Source organism: Acomys russatus, chromosome 13, assembly GCF_903995435.1.
Source record: "Acomys russatus chromosome 13, mAcoRus1.1, whole genome shotgun sequence".
NCBI lineage: Eukaryota > Metazoa > Chordata > Mammalia > Rodentia > Muridae > Acomys > Acomys russatus.
The window spans coordinates 22,926,768-22,954,491 of NC_067149.1; the positions used below are offsets into that span (position 1 = coordinate 22,926,768).

Below are 27,724 nucleotides of genomic sequence, written 5' to 3' on the forward strand. Positions count from 1 at the left end.
GAGTGTGGTGGGAGGTACACAGGTGTGGCGGGCACAGGCTCTGGTAGGGAGTGTGGTGGGAGGTACACAGGTGTGGCGGGCACAGGCTCTGGTGGGGAGTGTGGTGGGCGGTACACAGGTGTGGCAGGCACAGGCTCTGGTGGGGAGTGTGGTGGGCGGTACACAGGTGTGGTGGGCACAGGCTCTGGTGGGGAGTGTGGTGGGCGGTACACAGGTGTGGCAGGCACAGGCTCTGGTGGGGAGTGTGGTGGGAGGTACACAGGTGTGGCAGGCACAGGCTCTGGTGGGGAGTGTGGTGGGAGGTACACAGGTGTGGCAGGCACAGGCTCTGGTAGGGAGTGTGGTGGGAGGCACACAGGTGTGGCGGGCATAGGCTCTGGTAGGGAGTGTGGTGGGAGGCACACAGGTGTGGCGGGCACAGGCTCTGGTGGGGAGTGTGGTGCGAGGTACACAGGTGTGGCGGGCACAGGCTCTGGTGGGGAGTGTGGTGGGAGGTACACAGGTGTGGCGGGCACAGGCTCTGTTAGGGAGTGTGGTGGGCGGTACACAGGTGTGGCAGGCATAGGCTCTGGTGGGGAGTGTGGTAGGAGGTACACAGGTGTGGTGGGCATAGGCTCTGGTAGGGAGTGTGGTGGGAGGTACACAGGTGTGGTGGGCACAGGCTCTGGTGGGGAGTGTGGTGGGAGGTACACAGGTGTGGCAGGCACAGGCTCTGGTAGGGAGTGTGGTGGGAGGTACACAGGTGTGGCAGGCACAGGCTCTGGTGGGGAGTGTGGTGGGAGGTACACAGGTGTGGCGGGCACAGGCTCTGGTGGGGAGTGTGGTGGGAGGTGCACAGGTGTGGCGGGCACAGGCTCTGGTGGGGAGTGTGGTGGGCGGTACACAGGTGTGGTGGGCACAGGCTCTGGTGGGGAGTGTGGTGGGCGGTACACAGGTGTGGCGGGCACAGGCTCTGGTGGGGAGTGTGGTGGGAGGTACACAGGTGTGGCAGGCATAGGCTCTGGTAGGGAGTGTGGTGGGAGGTACACAGGTGTGGCAGGCACAGGCTCTGGTAGGGAGTGTGGTGGGAGGTACACAGGTGTGGCAGGCACAGGCTCTGGTAGGGAGTGTGGTGGGAGGTACACAGGTGTGGTGGGCACAGGCTCTGGTGGGGAGTGTGGTGGGAGGTACAGAGGTGTGGCGGGCACAGGCTCTGGTGGGGAGTGTGGTGGGAGGTACACAGGTGTGGCAGGCACAGGCTCTGGTAGGGAGTGTGGTGCGAGGTACACAGGTGTGGCGGGCACAGGCTCTGGTAGGGAGTGTGGTGGGCGGTACACAGGTGTGGCAGGCACAGGCTCTGGTGGGGAGTGTGGTGGGAGGTACACAGGTGTGGCAGGCACAGGCTCTGGTAGGGAGTGTGGTGGGCGGTACACAGGTGTGGCGGGCACAGGCTCTGGTGGGGAGTGTGGTGGGAGGTACACAGGTGTGGCAGGCATAGGCTCTGGTAGGGAGTGTGGTGGGAGGTACACAGGTGTGGCAGGCACAGGCTCTGGTGGGGAGTGTGGTGGGAGGCACACAGGTGTGGTGGGCATAGGCTCTGGTAGGGAGTGTGGTGGGAGGTACACAGGTGGGGAGTGAGTGAAATGTCTCCTGATGGTGATGTTAGAGTCCCTGAGCTGCTCTTCTTCCAAGAAACTGGTTTGGATTTTTAGTCTGGAGGTGTTCGTGCTTTAGTTTATATTGGACTTTGTGCTTATTATTATAATAAATGTCATCATAGCTGTTTGTGAGAATCCTTGAGAAGTGTCTCCATGCTGGTGGGTTTTGGAACGGGGACTGTTTATTTGCTTCAGTTTTTTCTTATGGTGGAATCAGACTTTTTCACATTTTATTGATGACCCATTTGGCTATCCTTGGGCCGGCTCCAGTTAAAAATAATAGTATTTAATATTTAATAACCCGCCATGCTTTGGAGCCATCTGGGACTTTATTTTCTTTGCAGGCAGCATCTGAGTTTCAGCTGTTAGGCTCTTTTGCTCTGAGAAGGGTCAATTGCTTCAAAAGTCTTTGATGCTTGCTGTGTCAGCCCTTTTCATATTTTGAAAATGCCCGTGTAAAAGGGCTTTTCATCCATTCATGCTGATAATTCTTTTGAACTTGAGGTTTGAACCAAACTAATCAAATTTAATTATAGCTCAAATCCTGTTACAGTGAACTCCAGTACTTGCAGGATCGCTGGCTTTCTTCTGTATTTCTTTTCTGTTACACTGGAATCCAGCCATTACCAATATTACATTAAATGAGCAGGCCATTGACTACAGTGTGGGGGACCCTGTGCAGTGGTCAGGCTTTTGTTATACTGACATGGTAATATGATTTGAACTTTCTCCTTTCTAAAGGAAATCATGAATTAGTCTAAAGCAATTTTTCTTTGTTTGCATAATTCTTATGTAATTTTTCATATCATATTTAGTGATTTCAACAATTTATGTCCAGAATTGAAATCTGAGAACTACGTTTATATTTTAAGAATTTGATTTTATTTTATATTTTTGGTTTGGCAGTTCTGGGTTGCAGACTTCTCTATTTTTCTATTTTCTATTCTGTAACAAAACCAGATGACTGACTACTGCGTTGAGAGTTCTGAGGACTCTCCACTCTGCTTTCTTTCCGTTTTTGAGTTGTCTTTAGGTATGCTTGGTCTATGATATTGAGGGACTTGAACCATATTTAGTGTGGTGGTTTGAAAGAGTTCTCCAGTTGATGGAATTGTTTGGGAAGGACCAGGAGGTGTGGCCTCCTGGAGGATCAAAGAGACTTTTTTAAGCCTTGGCTTCGTTGTTGCGCATGCTTTTTATTGTTCTTAAGATCCAGGACTCAGTAAAGGTTTCCATCTGTCGCCTTGGAGACACCACCATGACTTGTGAAGTTTTCCAATGTTCTGGAAAATAGTGCTCTTCCCCATTTGGACTCATTAAAAACCTATCTGGGACAGCAGCATTTACTGGAGAGAAAGTGGGAAGACACCACTGCATGTGCTAACAGAAATGGACTCCTGCTGAAGAGCCTGCCGCTGCCGTGGTTGCTGGCACATGTGCATTGTCCTGTGGTGTTTTGTCTCTTATCCCTGCCTCAGTAGGTGTTAGGGTTTTCCCCAGCACAGTGGAGATTTTATTCTACAGTTAAAATTTGGGTTTCTAAGCAGATTTGGGAACAATGGCATTTAAGAATACTCGAAATTTCTTTTTATCTGTAAATAAAAACCTATGCAGGTTTAGTATTGGATCCACTTTTGCGCTGCAAAAATCAAGTGGCAGATTTATTCTTTCCTTGGGATATTTGAATCTGAGATGGAAAGTAGAGTTTATTTACTTTTATTTTTTTAAGAAAAAGAGCCAAATGCAGTGTTCCTGGTAAGGTGGAAACTGACTTATTTTGAAATTTTAACTCAAAATTGCCCTTTTCCTTGACTCAGTTATGGCATAGGCTTTTGTTTTAAAATGAAGTGAAATGTGAAGTTAGTTTATATGCTAGTTACTTTGAAGTTCTTGTTTTGCTCCAAGTCACAGTAGATGCAAATCTTTGCTCTAGAGTTGTTGGCTACATCTTCCACTCCAGATGGAGGACAGGCTGTGTCAAAGGACACAGTAGTGTGCCTTTGACTCTAGCTGCAGGGAGAGTGGGTGACAACTGTATTTTTGTCAGGGTTCATATGTAAGCTGGAGTCTGTGACTGGAAAAACCAACTTGGATTCAAAGGGCAAAGGCTGTTTCCTGAGAGCAGTGGCTAGCATTTTAGAACAGTTGCTTCTTGTTTCTTGACAGAGGATGCTAAGCTAGTCTCCTGTCCTTTTCTTGTCTAGATGTTGTATTAAAACTTGAGCTGATTACTTTTGTTGACCATGGTTCAGATGCTGAGACCTATGGACCCTAAATGCCTATAAAGTCTATAGATGCTGGTGTGAGAATGTTTGGAGGTGGTAGTTAAGCAGCAGCAGTTCTGAGGTCGCCTGTTGGGGGTGCAGATCTCAGCTCCAACACCTGCCAGCTGTGTGGCCTTAGGCAAGTTACTTCAACCGTCTTCTCTCATTTTCTTTCTTTGTAAGATGAGAACAAAACAATACCTGCTCCAGGATTATGTGTTCACACATGTGGAGGACTCAGGAGATTGTTCACATAGATCTGTGTTCACATGTGTGAGGGGCTTAGGACAGTTCTAGTAGCATAGATGTTTGTTCACATACATGAGGGGCTCAGGAGGGTGCCCACATAGATCTGTGTTCATACATGTGAGGGACTTAGGATAGTGCCTGAGACAGTGTGCCTGGGTGTGCGGTCGCATTTATCATGATGATGAGGTGATGGTGATGGTGATGTTGCCAGCAGTCCCTGGAAAGCTCCTGGGCCTCAGCACTCAGCCCCCCCCCCCCCCCCCGTGTGTCTTGAGTGCCTTATGTACCCAGCTGTACTTATCCAGGTCTTCTTGGGGATAGACCCATATTCCTGCAGTTGCTAGGAAACTGCTCTAGGACCAACAAGTCTCCTGCCTTGCCTTCCTGTTGTTTTTGAGTCCTTCCTTGCTGGAGCCAGTAGTGGGTCAGTAGTGGCTCTCACCTCTTGTGCTCTGTACTCCCCTTCCATTAGCCCTTCTCCACCAAGTCATCCGACTTTAATCAGTGTGTGTTTGTTAAAAGTGGGTAGATAAGATTGGGTGTTGTGCCCTGTCTATTCCAGGACTGTGATGTTGGTTGCTGAGAGCAAAAGATGACGAAAATGTAGCTCAAGTTTAAGTTCAAGCCCTAAACCAAAAGTGATGAAAACTCAAGCGAGCCACAAAACATGGAGTATGGGCTACACACATTAGGCTATTCCTCACCACTCCTGAGTTTCCAGTCCTCGCTCTCTTCACTGTGCCCACATCCTTCTGTTTCTTTCCCTTCCTTTTCTCCACCACTTACTTGCTCCTCTTAGTGGTACCTGGGGTCTCAGAATGTCTGGGGTCATCTCAGGAGTGGTCTCAGGAGTGCTATGCCTGGCTTATGTATTATGGCAGTGGGAAGGGGTCATCTCAAGCATGGTCTGCCCTGCCCCCAGGCCTGTGCTGCACCAGACTGATGGTCATCTCAGGCTAGCTTCCTGTCCAGTCCTCATAGCACCGGTCTGGTCATTGTTTTGGGCTCAGGCCACACCCACACCGTAAGCCCCTTACAAGGGTTGTCCGTCTCAGGCTCACTCCTGCCAAGGTCTCATGTCCCAGCTGGGGTTCTTGTAGTCTCAGACTTGCTACTTGCCCTGGTATCCCATCTGGGTCTCCCTGACTCACACTGGTGGTTGCCTCAGGGTAGCTCCCTACCTGGGCCCCTGGTGCCAGACTGGTGATTGTTTCAGGCTAGCTCCCTGTCTGGGCCCCTGGCCCCAGATTTTTTATTTAAATCATTTGTTCAGATTACATCTCAATTGTTGTCCCCTTGCTTGTATCTTCCTTCCCCCCCGCCTCTCTTTCACCCTGTTCCCCTCCCCTAGGCCTATGACAGAAAGGGACCTCTTCCCCCACCACCTGACCAAAGCCTATCAGGTCTCACCCAGGTAGTTTGCTTACCCTTCCTCTGAGTGCCACCAGGCCTCCCCATCAAATGGAAGTGGTCTAACAGGGGACACCAGAGTTCATGTCAGAGTCAGTCCTCACTCTCCACACAACTGAAGAGAATGCACTGTCCATTGGCTAGTTCTGAATGGGGACGGGGTGTAGGTTTACTGCATGCATTATCCTTGCTTGATACAGTAGTTTGTGTATGCCCCTGGGTCCAGATCCGCCAGTCTTGATGGTCTTATTGTAGGGTTTCAGGACCCACTGGATCCTATTTCCCCATTCTCCCATACCTCTCTCACCTGGAGTCCCAAAATATATAAAGAACTCAAGAAATTAACACCACCAAGCCGAATAACCAAATTAAGAAATGGAGTTCAGAGCTAAACAGCGAATTCTCAACAGAGGAATATCAAATGGCTGAGAAACACTTAAAGAAATGCTCAACATCCTTAGTCATCAGAGAAATGCAAATCAAAAGGACTCTGAGATTTCATCTTGCACCCATTGGAATGGCTAAGATCAAATACTCAAGTGACAGTACATGCTGGTGAGGATGTGGAGAAAGGGGAACACTCCTTCATGCTGGTGGGAGTGTAAATTTGCACAACCACTTTGGGAATCAATCTGGCACTTTCTCAGAAAATTGGGACTAGGGCTTCCTCAAGACTCAGCTATTCCACTCTTTGGAATATACCCAAAAGATGCTCCACTACACAACAAGGACACATGCTCAACTATGTTCCTAGCAGCCTTATTCATGATAGCCAGAACCTGGAAAAGACCTAGATGTCCCTCAGTTGGAAAATAAACAAACTGTGGTACATTTACACTATGGAATACTACTCAGCTATTAAAAACAGGAAATTTTGAAATTTCAGGCAAATGGATGGAACTAGAAATGATCATCCTGAGTGAGTTAACCCAGACCCAGAAAGATACAAATGGTATATACTCACTTATAATTGGATACAAGCCCACCATGGATGTCCTCAGAGTTATCACTCAGCAGGGCATTGGGACAGATGCTGGGACTTGCTATGGGGCTCAGGGAAGTTAGGTTACTAATCATCCAGATGTTCATAGGTTGGAACACTGAGCATAGACATGTCTCTCTGCTCTCTGCCACCTACTGATGCACATGTGACACAGCAACCACACCTGCAACGCCTCTAGGGGCAGGCAACACTATGTTCATAGTGACAATCTTATTCCAAAAGCGCTGTCTATGTTTATGGCCATAACTTTTTTCTTTCTTTCTTTTTTCTTTCTTTCTTTCTTTCTTTCTTTCTTTCTTTCTTCTTTCTTTTTTTCTTTTTTTGAGATAGGTTCTCTCATATCCCAAGCTGCCTCTAATTTGCCGTGTAACCAAGAGTGACCTTGAACTTCTGATCCTCCTGTTTCTACCGCCTGAGTGCTGGGATTGTGAATGTGAGTGTGGGCCACTGGGCTCAGATTAATTATCCTGACATCTAGAAACCTTTCCTCTACTTTGTCTTCTGTCAATTTCAGTTTCTAATCTGACATTAAGGTCTTTGCTGTGTTTGGGGTAGATTCTTACAAGGGTGAAAGATAGGGATTGGTATCATTAGACTGCATGTGGACATACAGTTTTGCCAGCACTATTTGTTGAAGAGGTGGTCTTTTCTTCAGTGTGGATTTTTTGGCATCTTTGTAAAAATCAGGTAATTGTAGCTCTGTTTATATCTGGGTTTATGTCTAGGTGCTTTGTTCTGTTCCGTTGACATATGTGTCTGTTTCCATGCCAGCACCATGCAGTTCTTATTACCATGCCTGTAGTATAGCTTGAAGTCCTGGATGGTGGTATCTCCAGCATTGTACTTTTTCTTCGGGATTGTTCTGGCAACCCAGAATCTTTTGTACTTCTGTATGAATTTTAACGTTTTTTCTTCCATTTCTATGAAGCATGATTTTCAAATTTTGTTGGGGGATTTTACTGAATTCATAGAATGTTTTTGGTAAAATAGCCATTTTCAAAATGTTAATTCTCTAATCCATGAACATGGAAGATCTTTTCATCTTCTAGTGACTTCTTTGATTTTTTTTTCTTCAGTGGGGTGTGTGTGTGTGTGTGTGTGTGTGTGTGTGTGTGTGTGTGTGTGTGTGTGTGTGTGTGTGTAAGCATAGTTTATTGAATATACTGCAGGAGGACAGATAGCAGGCTTGGAAGTAACTAGGGTACTGCCTGTACCTTCTTCCACTGTTTAAAGATTTTAATGTAGATGTATTTTATTTCCCTGGTGAGTTTTATTCCATGGTATACTTAACTTAATTTGTTGAGGCAATTGTGAATGATATTTTTATTTGTTTCTTTCTCAGCATATTTATTATTGGCTTTTGGGAAGGCTACTGATTTTGATATCTAGATTTCCTATCCTGCTACTTTGCCGAACATATTTGTAAGATCTAAGAGTTTTCTGCTGGAGTCTTCAGGATCTCTGTGTATGGAACCAAATCAACTGCAAATAAGGATACCGTGGTGGTTTGAATAAGTATGGCCCCCATAGACTCATGTTGAATGCTTGGCCCATAGGGAGTAGCACTGTTAGGAGGCATGGCCTTGTCCAGCAGGTATGGCCTTGATGGAGGAAGTGTGTCACTGTTGGGGTGGGCTCTGAGGTCATATATGCTCCAGCTATGCTCAGTGTGGCAAACAGTCTCTTTCGGCTGCCTGCTGGTCAAGATATAGAACTCTCAGCTCCTCCAGCACCATGTCTCTCTGTGTGCTGCCATGCTTCCCGCCATGATGATAATGGACTAAACCTCTGAACTGTAAGCCAGCCCCAGTTAAATGTTTCCCTTTATAAGAGTTGCCACGGTCATGGTGCCTCTTCGCAGCAATGAAAACCTGACTAAGACAGACACCCTGTCTTGTTCCAATTTTAGTGGAAATACTTTGAGTTTTTTCCTACTTAGTATAGTGTTGGCTATAGGTTTGTCATACTTGACTTTTATTATGTTGAGATATCTTCCTTACATTCCTAGTTTCTTCAGGACTTCTATCATGAAGGAATGGATTTTCATCATAAGCCTTTTATGAATCTATTGAGATGATCATGGCATTTCCATCTTAAGTCCATTTATGTAATATATTAGTTTTATTCACTTGGGTAGTTTTAAAAGATGTGTGTGGTATATGTGGTGTATGTGGTATATACACACATGTATGTGGGGGCGCTCACACCCGTGTGTACCTAGAAGCCAGAGGAGGATCTTGGGTATTCTGTTCTTTCACAACCTTACTTACTTGAGACAGGGTCTTTCTTGGACCTGGAGAGAGTCTGGCAGCATGCAAGCCCCCCACCAGTCCCCAGGTTTCTACGCCCCACAGGCACACAAGTGGCCACACCCAGTTGTTTCTGTGAGTGCTGGGCCTTGAACTCATTTCCTTATGTTTCTGCAGCAATGTTGTTACCCATTGAGTCCCTGTTTTTGTTCCTGATGATGCTGAATCTTTAGGAACAGCAGCCTTTCTGAACTCTTACAGGCTTGACTCAGGGACCAAAGTGCAGGAAGACTAACATTCACCAAATGTCCTGAGATAGTGGCTCTCAAATTCATGGTCTCAAAAAAAGAATTCGTGGTCTCATGTTGTTGAAGAATTAAAAACCATGCATGAAGGGCTGGACAGAGAGATAGTTCAAGGGTTAGGAGCAGTGCTGTTCTTCTAGAGGACCCAGGTTCAATTCCCCATACCACATGGTGGCAAGCAATTGCCTGTAACTCCAGTTCCAGGAGATACACTGTCCTCCTTTGCCTCTGAGGGCACTGCACACATGTGGTGTACACACACACACACACACACGCAGACCAGACACTCATTCACACAAAAATAAAAAAGAAACATGGACGAAAGAGCGGGAGCAAATCAAAGCAAGATTATTAAGCAAAGAACAGGGAGGTCTAAGGCTCCTGTAGTGGGGGAGGGAGCGATCCTGAGGCATTGCTGTGGGTGCCTTGTTCAGAGGCTTCTAGTAAGGTTTATGGTGGAGACTAAACAAAGACAGGGTTACATACAGTTGTTTATTTTGCATAGGTTTGCTATATGAGCCAGTGCATGGAGCTGCACTGCACATTTTGGGAATGTTCCCTTGACACATCTAAGGAGCTGATTATACATTGCTTGCCAGGTTAGGGTCTAGTCATGTTTTGAAGTCCTTCCAACCCATCTTTCTTTTATTTTGTCAGGTGATGACCTTGGGTTTTTCTGCTGGCCAACTATCCTTGCTGGTGTTGATGGGTGCCCACCTTAGCTTGTTTTTGTGGCTGTTAAGTAAAATGAGCTCTTTTGTTTATCTCTGATCATTTGTTCTCTAGGTGTGTCCTTATAGTTTACGGTGGGCCCTCACCCATACTATCCATGGGGAACTAACTCCTGCCTCAATGATTTGGGATTATTGAACTATCCTTGTACCTCTGAAATGAAGCCCTCTTGATCTTGGTGAATGATCTTTGCAATGTGTTCTTGAATTCTGTCTGAGTAGTTTTGCATCTATGTTTATCAGAGAGACTGGGGTTTTCTTGTGATGTTTTATCTGCTATTGGTATCAGAGTAATACTGTTTTTTAAAAACTTTCTATTCATTGGAATAATTTGAAGCATTACTCTAAGCTCTTTGAAGGTCTGGTAGAATTCAGGATTGACTCCAACTGTGTGGATTTTTTTTCCAATTAAGAATTTTTGTTTGTTTTTAATTACTGCTTCAGTCTTGCCTGTTAAAGGTCTTTTTAAGTTGTTCAGCACATCTTGGTTTATTTTTGAAGGGTCATATGAATCTGAAAACTTACCCATTTCTTTCAGATTTTCTACTTTGGTGGAATATAAGTTACAAAAGTATTTCCTAATGGTTTTCTGAATTTCCTTGGTACCTTGTCTCTTCTCTTGCTATTGTTTTTTAATTTTACTCCATTGTTATCTAATATAAAAGAAGTTTGTTGTTGTTTTGTAATGGAAGCTTATGTATCTGTCTGTTAGATCCATTTGATGGATGCCTGTTTAGCATAGATATTTCTGATTGTTTTTTTGTTGGGATGCTCTGTTTATTGGTGTGGGTGGGTACTGAAGTCACCCACTATTTTTGTGATAGGGTAAATCTGTGTCTTCACTTCTCCAGTGCTGTTCTGTAAAGTTGGGTGCACCTGTGTATGGCACTTACATGCTTAGATACCTAATATCCTCATGGTGGATTGATGGTGTTTATCTTTTCTCTCTTATTTTTGGTTTGGATTTCTGTTTTATTGGATAGCAGAATGGTAACCTCTATTGCTTTCTAGTTTCGTTTGCTTATAATGCCTTTTCCATCCTTTTACTCTAGGATTCTATTTGTTTTTTTACGAGAAGGTATATTTTGGTCAGATGACAAATAGATAGAAGGTGTTTTATAATCCAGTCTTCTAGTCTGGTCTTTTCATTTTAATTGGGGAATTTAGCCCATTAATATTCAAAGTTGTTATAGGAAGCTATGTACTAACTGTCATTTTGTTGATTTTTGTAGTGTTTTGTGTCTTCCTGCATTACTCATTCTTTCCTGTGGCCTCGTGAGAAGCTTGAGGTTTCTTCAAGGATCTTTTGTAGGGCTAGTTTAGTCACTCAGCTTGTTTGCTTTGTTTTTTTTTTTTTTTAAATCATGAAAGCTCTTTTTTCTTTAATTATGATATATAATTTTGCTAGGTATAGCAATCTCCATTGACAATTATTGTGTTTCAGTGCTTAGAAATGTATCGTCCTGTGTTTTCCTGTTTGTTTGTTTGTTTTTAGGCTTTCTCTTAAAGGAATGTCCTGTATTCTTATGGCTTTGCCTTTATATGTGAGTTGACACTTTTCTCTTGCTGTTTTTAATACATTTTCTTTGTTCTCGCTAGTGGTTTTTTGTTTGTTTGTTTTTGTTTGTTTCTTTTGTTTTTTCATTTTTGTTTTTATTTTTGTTTTTTTGTTTTGTTTTGTTTTGTTTTTCAAGACAAGGTTTCTCTGTGTAGCCTCAGCTGTCCTGGACTAACTTTGTAGACCAGGCTGGCCTTGAACTCACATCGATCCACTTGCCTCTGCCTCCCGAGTGCTGGGATTAAAGGCGTTCTCACTAGTGTTTTAACCATAATGTGAGATGGCTCTTTTCTGGTTTTGTCTTTGTTTTCTGAAGGCCTCTTGAGTCTGTATGTTCATCTCTTTTTCTAAAGTTGATAAGTTTCTCTAAAGTTAGGATGATTTTCCTCAACATATTGTTTTTCCTTTTAGGGCGAAGTTCTTCTCTTTCTCCCATGTGATTCATAATATTTGGTCTTTTCATGTTGTCCCATAGAACGTGCATCTCTATTCATATTTTCTTATTTTATCTCTTTTGGTGTCTGACTACTGTGACTCATCTGTCTTGTTTTCCATCTTTATGGTAAACTTTTACATTCAGACCATACTGCAGGTGTCAGGCGGTGTTTTATTGTAGTTTTCAGTTGCATTTCTCTGATAGGTGATAGTGAACTTTTAATTAATTAATTGTAATTAATTATAAATTCAATGCTGGTTGTATGTTTGTACGTATTTTTTTGAAAGAGAAATGTCTCTTCATTTCATTTGCTCTTTACAGAGGTTTTTTTTTTTTTTTTTGAGGGGAGTGGGGTAAGGTGGGTGCTGGAGAGATAGCTCAGCCGGTAAGACCTCTTGTTGCTCTTACAGAAGAGCCAGGCTTAATTACTAGCACCACACAGTGGCGCACAACTGTCACCTGGCACTCTCTTCTGGCCTCCACAGGCACCAGACACATAAAATAACAGAAGTAAGTTTTTAAAATAGTATTTTGTTTATTTATTGTTGTATATGTGTGTAGTGTGTAGGTGCTGGTGGTGGCCAGAAGAGGGTGTTGGATCTCCTGCAGCTGGGATTGTGGGCACTTGTGAACAGTGGTGCTGGGATGTTCTCTGCAAAAACAAGTGTCCTTAACCTCCAAGCCATCTCTCCAGCCCATTAGTTGCCCTTTTTAAATAGCATTGAGCATGGTTACACAGGCCTAGAATCCTAGCCTTCAGGAGACAGAAACAAGGGATTGAGATTTGAAAACCAGTACAGGTACCACTATCTCAAGAAAAAAAAAAACAACAAATGAAACAAATCCACTGTTACCACTAAGAACAACAACACAACAAACAACACAGATGACAGAACAAGCACTGGCATTAAAGCTCATTGGTCTAGCAATACAAGGTTCTGGGTTTGATAGTTCATATTCCCACACACAGGACAATAGCCTCTGCAGATGCACGGCTTCCCATGCTGTCTTTAGAGTGTCTTTACTTTGCTAATAGTTTTCTGTGCTGTGCTTTAGGCATTTGTATGCCAACTCTTGTCACTTTTATCTCAGTTGTCATGATCTTGAGAAAGATCACCTTAAAAATAAAAGAAACAATGTGATGAAAACATTTTGTAAGGAAGAACTAACACTTTTTATATTTACTTAAAAGAAGACAGGATCTCATGTAGTCCAGGCTGGCCATAAACTTTCTTTGTGGAAAGGTGACCTTGAGCTCCTGATCCCCCTTCCTCCCCTCCCAAGTGCCACCATTGGATGTGCACCGCATATCTAGCTCACTTTAAATGAATGCCAACATATACTTAAGCCTTACTAGGCTTTTCCAACTCGGGCACAGAGTGTCTGCTTGTCACAGAGGTTCTTCTGCAAGTGTGGTCTTTGGACAAAGATTATAGTATCAGCTGGCATTGAAAATGAATGCTTGTTCTCAGGCCATACCTAAAGTGGAACCACATAGGATCCTGCACCTGTGTTTGAACTGGGCCTGCAGGTGATTATGCAGTAGGCGTGCAACTTCTCTCCACCTGGAGTACTTTGCTGGTCCCTATAGCATCCCAAAAAGCTATAGATCTTGGTTCATTTGGATGCTGACCCTGGTTGGAAGACATTCTTCAGCTCCAGCCTCCATTGGAGTGATGCTGGTTTTTTGGGTATATGTTCCTGTCTGAGAACCCTGTCAGCAGGAAACCTGTCTCAAAAAAGACTGGATCAAAATGACCTGGGGTACACTTGCTTTAAAGTGTTTGTATTGTCACAAATGAACTTTGAAGGTAGTTGTTGGGGAGGGGTGGGAGATTTTGAGATGACACTGTATTTGCTGTGAGGAAAGAATCCTTCAAGAAAGGAGTCCTAGGCAGTAATATTAGCTCACCAGTTTAATACCCATTTTAGTTTTGTTAAAGTGTTGTGATGTGTTTTCTCATCGAACAAGCAACGAGATCCATGCTTTCCAATTTCTAGAATAAAAAATAGGCTGTTGCCCACAGTTGTAGCCTCATCACTACAGTGCAGTTTTCTTCTTAGCACACCCCCCCCCCCCTTCTGCCACAGATGCACTTTTTAGCAATGGCATCCTAAAGCCTGGTGACAGGTTGTGCTGGAGTGAGTGTCTTGCTTTAGCTGCTGGGGCTCTATTTGTTTCCTGTAATTTTCTGCATGTTTGTTTCAAATGAACCATAAAATGACTCAGCGCCAACATGTGGTTTTAATAACAAATAAGAGTTGGCAAATGAATGTTGACTTAGAATTTAAAGTTTTATACGTCTGCTATGACTAAGTTACCAGCCAGTTTGTAGCTTAGCACTCAATCTCTGTTAAATAGTTTATCAGTAATAACTTAGGTGGTTTTTTTGTTTTTGTTTTTTTTTTTTTAACTCCCTGCATGTCAGTTTTCTAGGAGTACCTGTTCATAACTGGAAAACATTTATCAATAAACCACTTTGGCCAAACTATTCATAATACATTCTTTGTTAAGTTTTATGAAGGAGGCATAGGTTTCCTTTATGGATCCTTTTTGTCTTATTTTTGTATTATTATTGTTTATACTATCTCAAAACAATTGCAAATAAGAAATGGTATGATAAAACTGCCTGTGCAAAGGTTTCTACTGAAATATGATGTTGGAGTCAGAGTCCATTGTGGCACCTGTCTGAAGGCTGGCCACACAGGGCCATCTCTTCCTTCTTCCCTCGCCTGGTGGCCCAGCATTCACAGCTGTTCTCCGTCAGCGTGTCTGTCCTCTGAGGTAGAAGATAGGCCTGAGAGACGGAGAGGTTGCCAAGAGCTGATCTGTGAGGAGGAGTAGAGGCCACACCAGATTCGACTGTCATGCTGTTAAGAGGCCTCTACTAACATAAAGTCATGTTTAAAAAATATTCTGATGAAAGAAGAAGAAATAATGTAAAGAGCTAAAATAATATTCTGTGTTGCTTCCCAAAGTTCATTTATAAGCCTCATCTTATTTAGCTTCATATTTTATGTCCATGAAAGACCTTTTCTTTAACTCAGATTTAGTGTTTGAGGGCCCAAAATTAAACTTACTAAAGACAGATTACCAAGGGGTGGGGGAAACAAACTAGCAAGCAAGCACACACACACACACACACACACACACACACACACACACACACACACACACGATCACATTTGTATAGATAGGATCATTAGTGGAGTTCGCGTGGGGTGTGTAGAACCTGCTGTCTTAAATGGGCTGCAGAGGAGCACAGGGCTCTTTTGGAAGAACAAACAGCGTGTAGAGTAAGGATAGGTGATGGCATACTTGTGGACAAGCAAGTGACTCTGCAAAGATGAGTGGAACTTACACTAAAGAAGGTAGCACCTTGTGATGGGGTCTGTATGGTGTGACATTGACCGACCGACAGGAAGGGAAGCTTCGAGTTGCTTCTGGGCATTTATGACCATGGGCTTCTTTGAATCAGCTTTCTTTTCAAGCAGATAAAAGGGATTTAAGAGCTCTGATGCCTTCTACTAAACATAACTTTCTTGTTACAGTAGCGTGATCTGCATCACTCTGTGTCATAGCTTTTTCTTCTTCTTAACTTCTGAGAATAATCTGGCTGGTTTTTTGTTTTGCTTTGCTTTGTTTTTGTTTTGGATTTTTTGATACAGGGTTTCTCTGTGTAGCCTTGGCTATCCTGGAACTCACTTTGTAGACCAGGCTGGCCTTGAACGCACAGCGATCCACCTGCCTCTGTCTGCCGAGTGCTGGAATTAAAGGCGTGCACCATCACGCCCAGCTTAGCTGTATTTTTTAATACAGTTTCTCATGCTGTGATGACCCCAATCATAAATTACTTTCATTGCTACTTAATAACTGTAATTTTGCTACTGTTATGGATTGTAATGTAAATTATGGGTTTGATGGTCTTAAGTGACCCCTGTGAAAGGGTCATTCAATCCCCTGCAGGGGTTGTGACCCACAGGTTGCTTAAGTATCCCCTGTCTGTCTTGGGCTCCATACAGTGTTTGGAGTTCAGTCATACTGTTGCATGTGACAGTTGCCTCTCTCCCTTTGGGTTGTTGAGTGGTATTTAGTTGAGTAAGATGTGGCCATTGGTTCACCTGTTTTCCCATAGGTAGACATCTGGGTTGTCAGCTCTGGGCCCAGGTTAGTAAAGCAACTCTGTTCATTCCTATGTATGGTATTTGTTATATGTACTTAGTGGCAAATGTGGTCAATATGGTGTGGAAACTGGACATCCATGGTTGGCATGTGCCCGTAATTCTAGCACTTGGGAGACTGAATCAAAAGAGTTGCAAGTTCAAGGCAAGACTGGGCTACATGAGGAAGCTTTGTCTAAAAAACAAAACGAAAACAGCTACCCAGAGAGATTGGGCCACATTAGACTTCTCCCAGCCATCTGAGGGCTCTAGTTGCCCCATAGCCTTGCCAGTGATTGGTGTTGACAGCCTTCACAATTTTGAACTTTCCCATTCCATTATGCAATCACTTTATTTCTTTCTTGCTTGGCTGCTCTGGCTCAGCCCTCTAGTAAAATATTGGTTAGAAGTGACTCTGAACATCTTTTCATGGTCCCATGGGAAAGGTACATTCAGGGCCTTTGCCACTTAGTGTTTTAATAGCTGTTGCTCAATTATGCATGTTTTACATTTGAAGTTTATTCGAAAATGTTTGCACATTTCTTTCTTCCTTTCTGTCTTTCTTTCTTTCTTTCTTTTTATTTATTTTATTTTTGAGACAGGGTTTCTCTGTGTAGCCCTGGTTGTCCTAGACCTCGCTTTGTAAATCAGGCTGGCCTTGAACTCACAGTGATTGGCCTGCCTCTGCCTCCCTGAGTGCTGGGATTAAAGGCATTTTAACATTTCTTTTTTTCAATGTATGCATGGTCCTGTGTAAGTACATAATGCTGTGTGTGTGTGTGTGTGTGTGTGTGTGTGTGTGTGTGTGTGTGTGTGTATGTGTGTAGGTAGGTCAGAGGACAACTTATGGAGTCAGCTTTTACTATTCACTATTTTGGGTCCCAGGGACCAAGCTTAGGTTGAGGCTGATAGCAGCTGTCTTATTTGCTGAGCCATCATGCCAGCCTTTAATCTTCTTTTCTTCTTTCTTTCTTTCTTTTTTTCATCTTATTTCTTAAGGAGGAAATTCCTTACTGTTCTTAGTCGGCTAGCTGTGTTGTTATGATAAATGTGCAATATTTTCAGGGGCCTTTTCTATATCTGTGTTCTCATGGTAAGCGTGCAATATTTTCAGGGGGCTTTTCCGTATCTGTTAGACAACCACACAGCACTTCTTCATCTGCTCTAACTACAATCATAGTGACGTCAGAATGGTGGAGCAGCTTCACATTTCTAGAATATACTTCACTGTGTATGAAGTGTTACCAGTGTTTGTAATTTGGAGTTCACTTTGCAATATTTGGAGTTTCCCCTTTCTTTAAGGACTTAGGGGCACAGTGCCCATGGCTTGATGGAGAGCTTTTAACTGCACTCTTGGTGCATTGAGACCCTCAGGACAGCGTGAGTCTCTCCCTGGCCATCCTTGTGCTTACGTCATCTGTGCGGGCTGGCTGAGTGAGATGGAGCTGGAGGAATTGTTGAGAAACCAACCTTACCACAGGGAAAGAGTCGTGTGGGTGTTAGCACCCACGGAACAGTCAAGAGCACAGCCACATTCCAAACCAAGTGTCACCATGAGGATGGAGTCTGCTGATGGGACCCTGTTGTTTCTATTAGCTTCTGACACGGGGCTTTAGTCGTGCTGCCCCAGATTCTTATGAGCCCTATCAGGGGACCAGGCTCCAGCCCCTCATTTTGCTCAATGTGTTCTCTGCTTTCTCCTGAGCTCATAGATAGCCATTGTGGAAATGTCTCATTTCCTCCTTTTTTATATGTGGACTCACTGGTTTTGACTGTGGGTCTTGGGTCAACTGAGGTGACAGGAACGGCAAATGTCCTTTCTGTGCTCAAGGTCCCCACAGCTCTCTAGCCCAAAACACAAACAACATCTGGTTGATTTCCTGGTAGGAGGCCCAGCTTATTGATGTCTTCCATCTTTAGTTACCTCTGCCCTGTTATAATATATGCTTTTCTAATTGACCCAAGGCCTGTAGGTGCCTAGCACTTTGTAAAGTGGAACTCTACAGGAGTGCCTGGGGCATGGTCCTTTAGGAGGCCACAGTGAGAAAGAACTGTCTGGAAACACAAGAAGCAGTTGATACCCCTTTCTGCAGCTTCCAGAACATTGCGTGTGTTTTTTGAGTGAGTGAACCACTGACTTCAGTATTATACATCTGCTCTGAGCCTGACACTGCTTACAGCCTCATGCACGATGCTTACCACAAAGTGTAGAGCTGTGAGCACTGGTTACAACTAAGGAGTTTAACACTACAACACAGTTGGGCCTCCCCAGGCAAGGAGTTCTTTTTGAGTTGCTGCCCCATCAGTCCTCCGGGTTGAGTTTGTAAGCATCTTAAAACAGAAGGGTTTGAGTATGCACAGCTGTAGGGCCCTTTATTCTATACTCTGTATTATCATAGTGGTTGTCAAGCCTTGGTGTGCGCAAGTCACTGCATAGGGTTGTGTGTGGAAGACAGGTGTCCTGTAGGTGACTATTTAAGAGAAGCATATGGAAGGTTTAAACAGGCTCTGGCACAATCTTCTTTACCCTGCTTCCTTCCAGCTCTACCCCAATGAGGTTTTCCCTGTGTACCATTTCCTTCGCCAGCTCTCCTTATCTTGGTCTCCTTTGATGTTTCTACAGTCCTAGAGTAAGTATTTCTCCTAAAACATGCATGCATTTCTAACTTGTACAAGACTTAAAGAAAAAAGAACAAAGGTAGAGGTTCCAAGGAAAGGTGAATTCCCGTACCCTACCCCAGTTGGTACGTACACTAAGTGGGTTTTAGAGGGAAATGGTTGACTGCAGGGCTGCGTTATTAAATGAGCCATTTACAGTGTCCACTTAGTCTTCCACGGGGACAAGGTACTGTGCAGAGGAAAAATGTCTGCTTCTTTGCCCCTTACTCTTGCCAACATCCCAATGTGATATTTGAAACATCAAAGAAGAAGACAAGCAGAGCTGGTAAAGGAAATATTACACAGGAAAAGAAAGACCTCACGGAGGTGGAGGAGCTGGAAGGAAGCAGGGTGAAGGAAGACTGAACATGTGAGGAGGAGAATGTGCCCTCCTCATCCACTTTACTTCTCCCCTGGCCCATGAATGTCCCGGGAAAGTCTGCAGATATTTGGTATACAAACACCATGTAATTTTTTCCTTCAAAGTTGTGTTTTATTAAAAATGAATTTGTTCAGTCATTTGGACTTTATAATTAATCTTGGATCTTTTTATGACTTTTCCAGAATGCATGTGTTTGCTCTGCCCTTGGTATCTGGTTACAGATTTCCACATCATGTTGACATTGTGTCTGCGTCCCAAGGGAAGGAATCCTAGATGAGTGGTAACTGGAGCAGGAAGACTTAACCAAGGAAGCAGGCCTCATTTCAACTTATTTTTCAATTTGTTTTTTATTAAAATAATGGGGTGTGTGTGTGTGTGTGTGTGTGTGTGTGTGTGTGTGTGTGTGTGTTGTGTGTGCACATACCATACCATGTGTGTAGAGGTCAGAGGACAACTTTATGGAGTCAGCTCTCCCACCTACCAGTATGTGGGTTCTGGGTGATTTCTGGGTGTCAGACTTGGTCTGCAAGGCTCCTGCAGTAAGAATCTCTACCCACTGAGCCATCTGACCTGCCCTTCTTATCTGTGCACTTATTTACAGTGCTGGGATCCAACCCAGAGTTTCAGAAGGGCTAGGCATGCTGGCTTGTCCTCTCTCTCTTGCTCACTGTCCTGCTCTCCATCATGTCCATAGCCCCATGGGCCTGATCTGAAAACTGAAATCATGTCATTGGGATCTTCCTACTTTTAGGCATGGGCGTTTGTGTAAGTACACTTACATTATCTTTTGAGACCATTGCTTGCTGCATTGTCTGTGATGTGTCAGAAAGTACTTCCACATACAGTGTAGTCCATATGGATAAGTACAAGTTAACTTTATTCACTCTGCAGGATGCTGCCCTGTGAAACATCAGGCACCTGAAAGACCCTGATAGAGTCTGCTGACCTTGGAATGGCGAAGGCTCCTAATAGCACCGCCTCCATCTCTATGAGTCATTAGGCAACAGAAGGCGCTTTGTGACAGCCACAGACATCCATACAGACATCTCTCTCATCTGGTTTCTTCTGCCCTCTCTATGCTGGTATCTATTGCCCTGTGTTGATTTATTAATAACCAAAACCTATAAAGGCAAATATTCTATGGCTCATCTAAAGAGTACAGAAAATTTTGCTGTCATGTTTTGGTAAAGAAAATTAATTTTGTATGGGTTGCTTCTATCTAAATAATATGTACATTAAGACAATACCCATTCCCTATATTCCCCCACAGTCCTCTATTCTGTCAGCGCCTTGTAAACACATGCTCATCATTTCTAGCTGTATACATTGTGAGCTCCCTGTTAGTTTAGCTAAGTGCTTTACCAATCTTGCTTATTTTTTAATTTTTATATTCTTGAAGAACCTGCTTCTTGTCTAGTTGGTCTTTTTTCAATTAAAAATATTTTTTTTTCATATAACATACCCTGATTACAGTTTCCCCTCCCTCTACTTCTAGGTCCTCCCTGTCTTGATACACTCCCTTTTGGTCTCTGCCTAGAAAATTAACATGTATCTAAGGAGTAATAATAAAAGAATATAATATTAACAAACAAACACATCAGAATAGAACAAAATAAACAGCGAGACAATGTGCAGAGAGTGAGAGACCTTGGAACACTCATCCCTAAATGGAATGTCCCCATCAAATTCCTCCCCTCAGAGATCAGGAAACCCTTAGGGAGAGGAAGAAGAAAGAGTGGTGAAGAGTCCAAGAAAGGGCACAACAAAATAGACTCACTGCTTTGCGCACTAGGGAATACCATAAAAAGACAAATCAAGAAGCCATAATATATATGCAAAGAACCTGTAGGGAAAAAGAAAGAAAGAAGGAAAGAAAGAAAGAAAGAAAGAAAGAAAGAAAGAAAGAAAGAAACACAAAGCCCTGACATGACATTATGAGCAAGGAACCTCCAAAGACGACATTGAGTTCATTTTCTGTTGACATCTACTGCTGGGCATGCGGCCTATTCTAAGAGTAGTTTGTTTCCCCAGCAAAACTCCCTTGGAGAAAACTAAATTTTCATTCGCAAGTGGTTATCAATTGGAGACAACTTCTGGATTAGGGATGGGGGCATGTGTCCTTTCTTCTTAGGTCCATAGGTCTTCTGGTGGAGACCTATGCAGGTCCTGCACTTGCTTATTGCCTCAGTCTCTGTGAGTTCATATGTGCATTGGTCCTGTTGTAATTAGAAGGCCTTATTTCCTTGGCGTCCTGCATTTCCTCCAGCTTTTACACCCTTTCTTCCTCCTCTCCCAAAGGGTTTTCTGAGCTTTGAGGGGAGGAATTTGATGGGAACATCCCATTTAGGGATGAGTATTCCAAGGTCTCTCACTCTCTGCACATTGTCTGGCTGTGGGTCTCTGTATTTGTTCTCATCTGCTTCATGAGAAAGAGTCTCTGATGATGGCTGAGCAAGGCACTAGTCTATGAGTATAGCAGGATGTCAGTAGGAGTCACTTCATTGCTACATTCCTTTAGTAGAACAGTAGTGTCTCCCCCCTAGGTTCCTGGACTATCTAGTCTCAGGCTCTTGGTCACCCAAGCAGTGTCTGGTATGGGTTCCATCTCATAGAGTAGGCCTTAAGTCAAATTGGTTGGTTACTCACATACTCTTTGTACAAGTTTTGCACTAGTATATCTTGCAGGCAGGACACCATTGTAGATGGAAAGGTAGGTAGCTGGGTTGATGTTTACATTTCTTTTTTGGTAGCAAGATACCTTCTGTACCAAGAAGTCTGGCCCATAGCGGAGAAGGCTCTAGGTAGACACCAGCTCAACTTTTCCATACTCAATGAGTTATATTGGTGTAATTTTGAGTAATAGGGACTTATCATCAATTTGTGAAGAACAACCTATAGCCTTGGCAACAGCCTGGGTTATTAGGGGGTTCCTATGGGAACCCTTTGGCCAGGAAGTCAGGTAGATGTAACCCAAATCCCAGTACCAGGATTTCTTTGGTGACAAGGGATATCTGGTTGGGGCTCTGTCTCCTCCAATATTTGGTGATTTCATTTAAATTGCCTTCATTTATGCATATATTTTAGGAAGCCTCTCTGTATTAGGTTTCCGCACTACCACTTGAATGTCCCTGAATTTTAGCTGTCTCACCCTCATGTCCTTCTTCCCTCACAATCCCTGCTTGATCCTCCCATTCCAGTCCCATCCCCCCATTCATCCATAGCTATCTATTCTGTTTGCCTTTCTTAGAGAGATATGTCTGTTTCCCTTCTTCCCTCGTATACCTAACCTCTGTGGTTCTGTGGATTGTAGCTTGGCTATCATTGTCTTAACAGCTAATATCTACATATAAGCAAATATAATAGCTGTCTTTCTGAGTCTGGGTTATCTCACTCAAGATATATTTTTCTAGTTTTTTTTATTTACCTAGTTGAAGTTGTAAGGTTGGGTTTGTAGATGCATACTGCTTAACATTGGTTTTTATCATGGAATGTCTGTCTGTCTTCGTCTAGTGTGATGAAAAGGTCTGTTAGGCATTTGTAGTCTTTTAGAGTTGGTAAAACATCTGTCCAAAGTTCTTATGGCTATTAAAATCTCTATTGAGAAGTCAGGTATTATACTAAAAGGTCGGCCTCTATATGTTTCCCTTGCAGATTTTAATGTTCTGTATTCTGTATGTTTAGTGTTTTGATTATTATGTGGTGAGGGGAATTTCTTTTCTGGTCCCATCTGTTTGGTGTTCTGTATGCTTCTTGTACTTTAATAGGAATTTCCTTCTTTAGGTTAGGAATATTTTCTTCTGTGATTTTGTTGAATATGTTATCTGTACCTTTGACTTTGATTTCTTCTCTTTCTTCTATTCCTGTTATTTGTAGATTTTTATCTTTTCATAGTTTCCCAGATCCTGGATGTTTTATGCCTGGAGTTTTTAGATTTAACATTTTCTATGACCCTAGATATTTTCTTCTATCTTGTCTTCAGTGACTAAAATTTTCTCTTCTGTCTCTTGTATTCTTTCAGTGAACTTTGCCTCTAAGGTTCCTGTATGAGTTCCAAACTTTTTCATTTCCAGTTTTCTTTCAGTTTTGATTTTATTTACTGATTCTGCTTCTACATTCAGGTCTTGAACTGTTTTATTAATTTTTTCCACTATTTGGTTGTGTTTTCATGTATTTCTTTAAGAGATTTATTCATCTTCTTTAACGACTTATTTCATCTTCATAAAGGCTATTCTATGATACTCGCCTTGTGCTTCAGCTATGTGGCGTTTCCTAGGGATACTGTGGTAGGTTTGCTGGGCTCTAGGGGGTGTATATTGTCCTGGCCTTTATTGATTTACACTGGTGTCTAGGCATCTGGGTTTGGGAAGATTGTAATTCTAAGTGATTGCGTATCTAAATGATATCTGCTCTTGTCTTTGTTGGGTTTTATTCTACCCAGACTCAGAACTAACCATCTTTCCTTCCACGTCTCATTCACGTAGTGTTTATTGACCCCTCTTGCCCACCAGCTGCTTTTTTTTGTCTTTTGTGTCTATAAATTTCTCGAGGTTTTGCATTGCTTAGCTCACTATTGTCAGTTTATTTGAATAGCGCCACTTCCCAAAGTACTTTGAATACCACTGAGCTGTTTGGAGAAATTAAAGGTGGTGCTAGGAAGGGGAACAGGAGAGGATTCAGTATAAGAGTGCATCCGCACAAGCGACTCAGGCTTAGCTGAGGATCTTCAGTATGCTTAGTTAGCTTTACATTCTTAATTTATTTATTCTTTAGGAATTTAGGAAGTCTTTAATCCCAGCACTTTGGAGTCAGAGGCAGGTGCTTCTCTGTGAGTTCGAGTCCAGGCTGTTCTACAGAGCAAGTTCTAAGATAACCAGAGCTACCTAGTGAGACCCTGTCTCAAAAACCCAAACATACAAACAAAGATTTAGGAAGCCAGCCAGGCATTGTGGCATACTCTTTTATTCCATGCACTCAGGAGGCAGAGACAGGTAAATCTCTATGAGTTTGGGGCCAGCCTGGTCTACATTGTGAGTTAAAGGTCAGCCAGAGATGCATGCAAAGAAAGAAAGGAAAGAAAAGAAAAGGAAAGAGAAGAAAAGAAAGCATGTTTTAGGAAACCATCATTATCAGAAATATTGCTGCAGAAGCCTAGATGAATAGGCATCTCCTATTGTTAAGTTAGACACTGATAGAAAAAGAAGTTACAAAATTTAACCATTGAGCTTCTTCAATGTTCTGTTTCCCTCTCCCTTTGTTTTCTGAGCAGTATGATGCTAAAAAATGCTGGTAAATAGCAGGAATTAATGTTGGTAAAATCAAAGTCCCATGTATTGTGAATGCCATCATTAATAGCAAAGGCTATGTTAAAGCAGGGACTTAAGGCAGCATGCCTACTCCCATGGAAGACAGTTATTTCCTGGAGTGCCTCATTCCAACATCTGGACAAGAATTCTGGATTTAGAATTTTTGACTCTCAAGAGCCTCTCTCTAATTGCTCCCTTGCTGTTTTCTTAGAGGGCCTTGGTCAGCACTGCTTAAGGTTCTGGAAATGACTGCAGAAAAAACTGAAAACAAACCTTATCATTTCTATGGATGCACAAGGAGTTTCCATGTTTTGCTAGAGAGAACGAGTTGAATTGCTGAGTGATTATTTCGAGAATTGGGAAGTGATCTCCAATTCCTAACAGGAGGCTATTGAAAACAAATGGATAACTGAAAGCTCTTTGTTTCTCCGTTTCTCCCTGTCTCTCCGTCCCTCTCTCTCTCTCTCTCTCTCTCTCTCTCTCTCTCTCTCTCTCTCTCTCTCTCTCTCTCTCTCTTCTCTCTCTCCTCTTCCCTCTCTCTCTCTCTCTCTCTGTGTGTGTGTGTGTGTGTGTGTGTGTGTGTTTAGGTTTTGGTAGTATTTATGCCTAGGTATTGAACTGAAAGTGTTAATGTTGATAAACTGAGAACCACCCACATTCCAGGACCAGGTGCTCCTCCAGCCTGCCTTCGGTGACCCAGTGCCAGCAGCCACATCATCACCAACCCCCAAACCGACACATTTCCACTGCCACCACGTGTGGATTCTCCCTATGAACATGCTCTGTGCATACTCTTTATAAAGCCCACGCCTTTGCGGCCTGCCCCGTTCCTTTTCATCCTCGTTCAGAAGCAGCCTTGCTCCTTCCCCCAAATGAATCTCTTGTGTGAGGTGTGTTGTGTGGTGTGATCTTTGAGGCATTCCTTGGCCCTCCGATCACTGCAAAAACAAAACAAAATAAAACTAAAACCCTAACAGTTATCCCATGCTCAGCACAGCTTCAATTATCTGCAGCCCCTACATTATTAAATTAAAAACAGCAACAACAACAACAACAAAACTCTTTCCAAGCATTCCTGAATTTAAGGATTCCAACTGGAAAAAAGATTCTTATTTTTTGGTGCAAATTGTATTTGCTTGCTTATACAAGTAAAGTATTTTTGAACATTGACATATTTTGTTTTGTGGGATTTATTTGTTGTTTGGAGAGTGTGTGTGTGTGTGTGTGTGTGTGTGTGTGTGTGTGTGTGTGTGTGTGTGTGTGTGTGTCCTGGAACTCAGAGATCCTGCCTCTACCTTCTGAGAGTGATAGGATTAAAAGTGTGCACTATCACTTCCACTAAATATTTATATGTACATGGTGAGATATCTTGATTGGACTCAAGCCTAATTATGAAATTCACTTATGTTTCATATTTATTGTACACATATTACAAACACTGGCTGTGGGGCACCTGCACTTTAACTGGGACCAGTCCTGTGAAGTCAGGTATGCAATTTTCCACTTGGAAAATCATGCCAGCTTTCGAAAACCGTAAGATTATGGAGGCTGGAGAGATGACTCGGTAGGTAAAGTGCTCACCGTAGAAGTGTGAGGACCTGAGTTCAAATCCTTAGCACTCATACCAAAAAGAAAACCAAAAAACAGGGACAGCAGAGTACATCTGTCATTCTAACCTTGAAGTTCACTGGCCAGAAAGTTTAGCTGGATCTGAGAGTGCTAACTCCACAGAGAGAACCTGCCTCAAAAAGTAAGGTGTGGAGAAACTGAGGAAGGTATTGCAATGATGATTTTTGGCTTCCATGGGTACATGTACCCTCATGTACACATGTACACATGAGCACAGCACACAATATAAAGTAAAATAAGAGATAGTGATTTTTCTTGACTATTGTCTGGATGTGGCAGTGCCTGCCTCCACCTTGTCCTCGTCCCTCACACCTGTTCTCGCTTGGTATAATGCGTTGGCGATGCTCCCCACCGTGTGTTATTTACTTCACGGAGCTTTTTATTTCTGCTGGTTTTATTTTTTATTTTTTATTTTTTTGCAGTTTGTCTGGTGCTTTGCTGGTTTCACTGTCTTTGGGTTCAATAGTAAAGGGTTTTGCAGGAGTCACGCTCCCTCGCTTTGTTGCGTGTCTGGGCTGCCGCCTGTACATCTGTTGGTCTGGTTGCCTCCTTTGGTTTTACTCATGAATCTTCTTTCCTGGCAGCCCTCACCTGAGGGCTCATTACTCTCAGTGACACTCAGAGAGGAGACAAGAAACCAGTGTAGCAGCCACACACTGAGGCACACCAGATAAAGAAATGGCAGTTAAGTAGATTAGCATCAGTTGCTAAGCTACCAGTGACGTCATGGGGAAGCAGGTGCTGGGAGGATGGTTTGCTCAGTGGAACCTGAATTTGGTCCCCAGTACCCACAGTCCAGCCTGGCTGCAAGCCCCCGTCATCACAGTGCTGGAAAGATGGAGGCAGCAGGATCCTGAAGCTTGCTGAGCCTAGCCAAATCCAGAGCTCCACCATCAGGGAGAGCTGTATATCGGCCAGTGGTCAGTGTGACACCTAGGAGGGAGGGAAGCCTCCAGACACACCTGCCAGGCATCACGTAGAGCCTCTGAGGGTGGCTGAGAGGCCATGGTGGCTTGATTATGTTAACTGATGTGGCAAGAGCTTTCTTAGTTGTAATGGGACTCTTCTCTAGGTGGCAATGCCGGGCTGTGTAAAGCAGAGGGAAGGCTGAGCACTAGCTCATTGCATGCATTGCTCAGTCTGTGACTTGGATGTGGTGTGACCAGCTGCCTCCAGCCCCTGCCACTGGGCTAGACTTCCCCACCACGAAGGACTGTCACCTGGAACTGGGAGTTACGGTGAACAGAAGCCCTATGGCAGTTTGCTGCTCCCTTGTGGTTGCGCACACAGGCGCCTAGGTGGACTGTTGTATCTGCTCCGGGATAATCATCTACTCCAGTCCTTTCCCTTCAAATCAGATTGTTTTATTGTTTTGTTAGTTTGTGTCTTTGTACATTTTCAGCAGAAACCTTTGATATTAATCCTTTATCAAATCTGATTTTATTTTATTTTTCTTCCTCGGGGTTGTAATTCTGTTGACTGATGCCTCTCTTGGGCTTCCTTTTGCTGTAGCTGCATCTGTTTTTGTTTTGTCACATTTCCTCTGTTATTTGCAAGAAATCAACTGAATCAAGTGTTAAGACTTTACTAGTTTTAAGAGTTTTATAGTTTTAGATGTCGTGTCTGGGTTTTTTGTAAGTTTTGAATTGAATTTTGCTTAGGGTATAGCATGAGGTCCAATCTCATCCCTCTGCAAGTGGACATCCGGTTTTCCCAGCAGCAGCGATGGTCTCTGTACTGATGTGGAAA

The 27,724-nt window shown here is 43.3% G+C and overlaps 1 protein-coding gene and 1 non-coding gene across 2 annotated transcripts in view; one reads left to right on the forward strand and one right to left on the reverse strand.

Annotated features, from left to right (window-relative positions):
- Slc25a26 (solute carrier family 25 member 26) overlaps positions 1-27,724 on the forward strand; it is a 130,633-nt gene that overhangs the window by 57,801 nt on the left and 45,108 nt on the right. The gene's annotated exons all lie outside the window — the stretch shown is intronic.
- LOC127197771 (small nucleolar RNA SNORA17) lies at positions 6,618-6,748 on the reverse strand. The gene has a single exon (XR_007831736.1). It is a non-coding gene; the product is annotated as a small nucleolar RNA SNORA17 (small nucleolar RNA).